Source organism: Otolemur garnettii, unplaced genomic scaffold (assembly GCF_000181295.1).
Source record: "Otolemur garnettii isolate 467f Iridium unplaced genomic scaffold, OtoGar3 scaffold00267, whole genome shotgun sequence".
Lineage (NCBI taxonomy): Eukaryota > Metazoa > Chordata > Mammalia > Primates > Galagidae > Otolemur > Otolemur garnettii.
This window is the reverse complement of record NW_003852662.1, coordinates 383,058-389,452: the sequence shown is the minus strand read 5'-3', so window position 1 is coordinate 389,452 and position 6,395 is coordinate 383,058.

Genomic DNA, 6,395 nt, shown 5'->3' with positions numbered 1-6,395 from the left:
ACTTCAGCAGGTGAGCGGGTGTGAAAAAGCAGCTAATGAGGAACAAGAGGGGAAAGGCAGCTTTGTGAAAGGACAGTAACATTTGGCCCAGGGCAGAGAGAAGGGAGTGTGAGGAGGGAAGTGGAGTTTGGTTCCAGGGCCTCTGGAAGAAAACTCATTTCTAGCAATGGGGCTTTGGAGATTCCGCCCAGCAGTGTGAGGGGAAAAAAGAAGAGCAAAAGAACTGTGTTTGCTCTGAAAGGCCAACCAAACACCTTCAGTGGGGTGCTCAGACCCCTGGAAGTACTATGCTTCATCCCCTGAAGGTCAAGGTCTTGCTCCCTTTGTCCCGAGACATTCATGAGATGCCCTTCCAGCCACATGATTTTCAATTTTGTTTTTCATTTCCACATACATGAAGGCTCCCATCTTCTCCTCCCCCAGATTTTCTGACCAGTGTATTGTTGATCCTTGAACCTGAAATTATTAGTCTCTGCTCTTCCCCGTCACCAACCCTCCTGCTGCCTAGTTGAAGATCTAAGAGAGTTGGGGAGGGAGAGAGAACAAATGAGCAAGGGCGAGCGCCACAAGGAAAGGAAGTGTCTCCCCACGCACTGGGCCTGGACGATACGTTCATGAAACAGATCTGAGCATTCCTATAACTCCGGACTCGGAGATTTCCCCCTTGGCATTTCCTTACAATTCCTTCTGTGCCTTCTACGCCAAGATGGGAACCGAGCTAGAAGTTGGGTGCAACGCAAAACACCAGAGCCCAGGAGGATCAGGGCTCCAAATATTGGCCCCCAATTTGGCTGGCGAGTGACAGATTTTTCATGCGTATGTCCCTCATGTTGTGAGGGATTGGGGCTTTGAAACCAAAGGAGGATGTTTCACTGGGGCTCATCTTCTTCATTTATCTTTTCCACCTCCGTAATTTGGAATCCTAGAATCTGAGGCCCTTACGGGTCGTATCTGCCCTCCTCCGCAGTGCAGAAATTATCTTCCCGACAAACTGGAAAGCTCACCCTCGGTAAAGGGGCTTATTCCACTTTGGGGTGTTCCCTAGTTGTTAAAAGCATCTTCCTTAGGTTAAGCAAAAATTCACACAAACTACTTCTCATTCCTCTTCCACACAATAGCCCTTTAAAACATCTACCCAGCCATCTGTCCTCTGGGGTAAACACTCTCAGTTCTTCTAAACTAAGCCCCATAGGATGTGGTTTCCAGATCTTTTGCCCCTGTGAGTGTCCTTTGAGCATAAACCTGCTCCGGGTGTAGCTTGGAGCTTAATCAAAACCCTCTGTTGCTTCTTCCATGAACTACTACGCATGTGATTGATTCTTGTTGGTACAATTGACTTTTAATTTCACCTAGATGCTGGGCTTTGCATTCAACCTCAAAAGTAATTGCTTTGTTTATTTCAACTATTGCCTCACCATCTTTCTGGCTCTTGCGTCTGATCTCGTCTCGTAGACAAGATCACATTCTCTACACCAACTTTTCTCAGTGATTTTTCCATTATCACTCCTAAGGAGCCATTTTGGACCATTTTCCCTAATCCTTCTCCATGAAATACCTCCTATATGGATATGTATTCTATATTTTTTAAAAGAAAGATTTTCTTTTTCACTCCTCAAGAATCGATTTCTGCCCTCTGGGAGGGAGAGTAGTATCACCCCCACTGAGAGTGTATGCTGTATATACTATGGTTTTTTATCTGCCTATCTGATCAGTCAGACTAACAAAAGTACTGAATGAAATAAGGTCCAGGGAAGAATAAGTGAAACCTTAGCTTGTTCCCCTTATTAATGTTCACTTTTCATAAGGTTGTTTGTTTAAACTTGAAGCAATCCATATAACTTTTGCTACCACCCAGATCCTATTTTTCCATCTTCTTCCTGGGGCTATCAGAAACCTTTTTCAAAAGTCCTGCTTAAATCCAGATACATTATGCTCTGGTATTCCTGTCGTCTCCCCTTTTAGATACCCTTTCCAAAAAGGAAATGGGCTTAGTTAGGCATGACTTGCTTTAGTGAGCTCATGCTTACCACTAGTGATTTCCGCCCCCTTTCTAAAGCCTCACAAATGACCTGCTTAATAGTGCATTCTATGCTTTCGCCAAGGATCAATGCCATGCTCGTGGGTCTTCAGTTTCCAGGGTCTACATTTTGCACCCCACAATACCAACAACAATCTTCACTAAATCTTGGGGTATTTGCTTGCCTCTTTGCACCCCTCGTGTCTTCCCTTTCCCATAAGTTCTCAAAGGTTACCAAGACTGGCTCTGTGATCACATCTGCATATTCTCTCAGTAGCCTCGGATGTAATTTGTCTAGACCTGGAAACTTGAACTCATTGAAGGCAACTAAGCACGCCCTTATTATCTCCTCATCTATCTTGGCCTTTAAATTCTCTTTCCAGTTCAAAGATCATGCTCGTTGATGGAAAGGTTAAGTAACTTGCCCACGGCACACACCTAGTAAATCGGCAGAGCTGGGATTTAAATCCTGCCCTGTTTGACTCTAAAATCTGGCTTTTAACCAGGGGTAAAAAAAAGGGGGGGGTAGCTTTCAAATACCAAATGAATTGTATGGCCTATGGATGCTACGGTGAGTTCCAAAGTAGGAGAGAGCTTGTCTAGGAAAAGTGGTCAAAGCAGGCTTTCTGAAAGAAGTAAAATTTGAACTGGATCTTGAAGAATGAGTAGGATCCCAACAGTAAGAAAGGAGTGATGTGTGAGTATGTTGGTAGACACGAGGGAAGAGACCGAGGATGGCATCTCAGGCAGGGAAAATAGTAAAGCATAAGAATTTCTACCTTGGCCTGCCTCATAGTCTGCTTGGTTGATCATTATGAACGTGGAGACCACAAACGATCACGAGATGGCCAGAGTGTTCCTGCCTTCCCCCTAATAACTATTCTTTCAAGCTCTGTTGTTTACTAATTGTATACCCTATGGCAAGGCACAGTCCTTCTGATCTTTGGTTTTCTGCTCTATGAAATGGAAATGAAAATAGGCCTACAGTGGTTTGCTGTGAGAATGAAATGAGCCAGTTAATGCATATAAAGTATGCAGAACAGGGCACGAGGCTCGACAAATGTTACTTGCTGTCATTGTTATTACTACTGTGATCAACTGATTCATTCAACAAGCGTATACTGAGCTCCTACTATGTGCTAGATTCTATGCTCAGTACTAGGGGTATGATGGTGAGCGATAAGAAATGTGATTGCAGCCCTTAATGGGTTACAGATCAGCTACACATTTACTTGGTGGAAGTTTTCAGTTTGTACTACTATTTTGTTCCATGATGGGGATAAAACGGTACATTTTACTTATCTTAAACTGACTGCCTTTAAAAGTTGGTGGGTCTAGCAGCAAAGCATCTTTTGCTTTAATAGCCTAGGATTTGTGGTGTCTGCTCTCTCCCAGATGCTATAGATTCTGGATAATTTCATTTCAGCCTTCACTCAAGTCTTGGTTTCTGTTCTTTTGATTCCTCCAGACTCATTCCCAGCCTCATGTTCCTTATCTGGGGCCCTTTCCATCCTAGACTGTAAAATTGAGCTCCCAAGAGAGGGAGAAAAGCCAACTGCACCCAGCGTGCCCGTTGGGGGCAGGGAGAGCTGTACATTGGTCTAGTATGGCTCCACAGTGTAGGGCAGTGTCATTTGGTTTTGGCCAGCTAACTACAGTCCTTGCCTCTTTTGAGTTTACAATCCCCCCAAGGCCGGTGAAAGTGTGAACAGAAGCCACAGAAGAGAGTGGACTGTCAGTTTCCATACCAAATAGTCTTGGGCCAGTGTGGGTGGAGTTCAACCAACACTTTGGGGAGGACTATTGGATGTCTTCCCTGTTGGCCTGGTTAACACAAAAATATGCTTCACTGGGCAGTCAGCAGAACTTTTTTTTTTTTTTAATCAGGGGAAGCAACTCATTTGCCTTGTCAACAAAAGGGCTCTAGTTTCTCAGTATTACTCAAAGGAAACCTCTGTCCCTAGTAATTGGAATAAATGGTTACAGTGGTTGTTGATCTCTGACTATATCAAATCCATACTCCTCTGCCTGGTCATCAAGGCCCTTCCTCCTTCAAGGGATCGGTTTTAATGCTATGTGGTGCTGGGTGCTGGTCTAGCTGGCTTTTGCATTCCATTGCTCCATTTCTGAGGGCAAAATTCTCAAGGACACAACCACCACTGGGCTAGTGCTGGGGTAGGAAACTCAGGGCTGGGAAAGGTTGAGCAGGAGTGATGCTTTGGATCAGACAGGAATGGAGGTGATCCAGAACTTACAAGCCAGGAAGCATTGTGCAAGGTGGGATGGAGAAAAATAATGTAAGGCAACAGTGAAGTAGCAAGCCACAGATCATTCTAAATGGGTGCTGGTACCTTGGCATGATTCAACACTACTGCAGCATTTTTGCTCAAGATGCCACTCCCCCACCCTGCTGTGACTGCCCCTTCCACCTACTCAGGTCTTGCTTAGCCTTTGATTCTCCAACCTTACTGTCTCAATAAAGCCATCTTCCTCTCTCACTGAGCTCCATACTCTCTGAATCCTCATCTCACTTTGAATCAGTATCATATCATACAAGATTCTAGTTGCACATTCACCAATATTTCACATGTATCCTTGGATTTCCTCAAACTGCAAACTCCTTTAGGACAGCAGCTCTAGCCCCTATACTCCCTACTGTGTGAAGCACAGGGCTGGGCACCGAGTAATTATACAGTAAATATTTGGCAATGAATTCCAGACATTCAGAATGGAATTCAGCAGCAGTTTAGCAAGACACTTGAGATGGGCCCCTCTCTCCCCCTCTCTTTCCCTCAATATCTCTCTCTCTCTCTCTCTTCCTCTCCCTCTCCCTCTCTCTCTCTCTCTCTCTCTCTCTCTCTCTGTCACACACACACACACACACACACACACACGCGCTTAGGAAATTAAGTAGAACCATCTTAAATGGAAAAGTGGGGGAAGGGTTATAGTGTCTCTTTGTGGAAGCTACACATCCATAAATAGCCCTGTGAGAGCTGGAAAAGCTTATAGAATTAGAACGAAATGGGAAGAGGCAGCCAAGAGTTGTCATTAAGCCTGAGGGTGAAGTAAAGATAAGGAGGGGGTTAGGAACAAATAGAATTATGAAAAATGTCCAACATGGGAGGAAGGAGCCCCTTCAATCTCAGTAAAATGTCATTCATCTGGCCTCCACTAATTTAGGATGTTTGAAATATTGGACTGAGGGACTAAGGGAGGGTGTAGCTTGTTATAGCTGGATCTTGAAAGAAAAATGTTGCTAAACTAATTAAGCCTCCTCCATGTTGGGAGAGGGAGTAGAGGATGGGGGAGGTCTTGTTTGACTTACTTAAGAGTTTTCCCAGTTTCCTCTTCCAGTTCTTTAGGAACCTCATTAAGCTCATTATAAGTCCGGGTTGTATCGTCATTCTTGTCCTATTTTCCCATTATTGTAAATACTTAGGAGTATTAAAAGTACGTTTTAAAAAATCTGCAATTCTATCTTTTCGCTATCTTGTGCTCCTTCCTCCTCTTCAGTTGGTAGGAAGAAAAAAGAAACTAAATAGCTTTGGAAAGCCCTGGAGTCCTTAGAGCTTTCCTGTGCTATCTCATTTAATCTTTACGAAAACAACTCTGTGGCAGAGATATTCGGGTTTTCCTGGTTAACAGAGGTGGGGGGACCTGCTGGGGTGGGTGTGCTAAGTAACCAGCCTCAGGCCACACAGGGAGAAAACAGGGAAGACTAGTTCCAAAAAAACAATTCTTCCAACTCCAACGCCCCCTTGTAGTCTGCAGGACCAGGTTGCCTCAAAACTGAAAACAGCCATTGACTAATAGGGAACTTTTCTTGACAAATCGTGCCTTTTTGAGCATTTCAATGGCTATGAATTCTTGAAAGGAACATATGTTCCAAACTGGAAAGGTCCTAGTTTTAGAAATGGAGACTAGATTGGTGTTTGCCAGGGGTTAGGAGGTGTGTTGTGTTGTAGGAGGGAAGTGGGTACGGTGATAAAAAGATAATACCGGCTCGGCGCCTCTAGCTCAACCGGCTAAGGCGCCAGCCACGTACACCTAAGGTGATGGGTTCGAATCCCCAGCCCGGACCCGCCAAACAACAATGATGGCTGCAACCAAAAAATAGCCGGGCGTTGTGGCGGGCGCCTGTGGTCCCAGCTACTTGGGAGGCGGAGGCAGGAGACTCGCTTGAGCCCAGGAGTTGGAGGTTGCTGTGAGCTGTAATGCCACGGCACTCTACCCAGGGGGACAGCTTGAGGCTCTGTCTAAAAAAAAAAAAAAAAAAAAAAAAAAAAAAAAAAAAGATAATACCACGAAAGATCCTTGAGATGATGGCACTGTTCAGTATCTTAACTCTGGGGGTAGGTGCATGAACCTAGTGTGT